Genomic DNA, 573 nt, shown 5'->3' with positions numbered 1-573 from the left:
ATTTATTTTTTTCATGTGCAATATTTATAAAAATATTTATAAAATATTAATTTTTTGTTTATAATAAATATTATGGAAAATATTTAGATATTTAGATATTTCCATATTTTAATAATATTTTAAATATAGGTTTTCATAATTTTTCCTCTCTATGTATATACTAGGTCTGTAAATATGAAACCGGAATTTGCCCATAGATGGCCCTAGCTGTCAATGTAATTACCGTCAAACCGCGTCATTGGCGCTATTTCCTTGTTGACATCTCTGACAAAGATTTTCAACTCATAACAATACAAGTTTCATACAACAGCATAGTTTGTAATAGTGTTGAACATGTCGAATTTTGTGCCTGGAAACTACGATTTGTGGACAGTATTGATTTTCTGTTACCATTTGAAGAAAACTGCTGCAGAATCGCATCGAATGCTTGTCGAAGCTTACGGTAAGTATGCTCTTGGTAAATCACAGTGCTTTGAGTGGTTTAAAAAATTCAAAAGTGGCGATTTTGACGTGAGAAACGATGAACGTGGAAGACCACCGAAAAAGTTTGGAGACAGCGAATTGCAAGCATTA

The sequence above is a fragment of the Odontomachus brunneus genome, unplaced genomic scaffold, assembly GCF_010583005.1.
Source record: "Odontomachus brunneus isolate Ranch 3 - 2012 unplaced genomic scaffold, Obru_v1 Obru_scaffold_330, whole genome shotgun sequence".
NCBI lineage: Eukaryota > Metazoa > Arthropoda > Insecta > Hymenoptera > Formicidae > Odontomachus > Odontomachus brunneus.
This window is presented reverse-complemented; position numbering follows the sequence as displayed.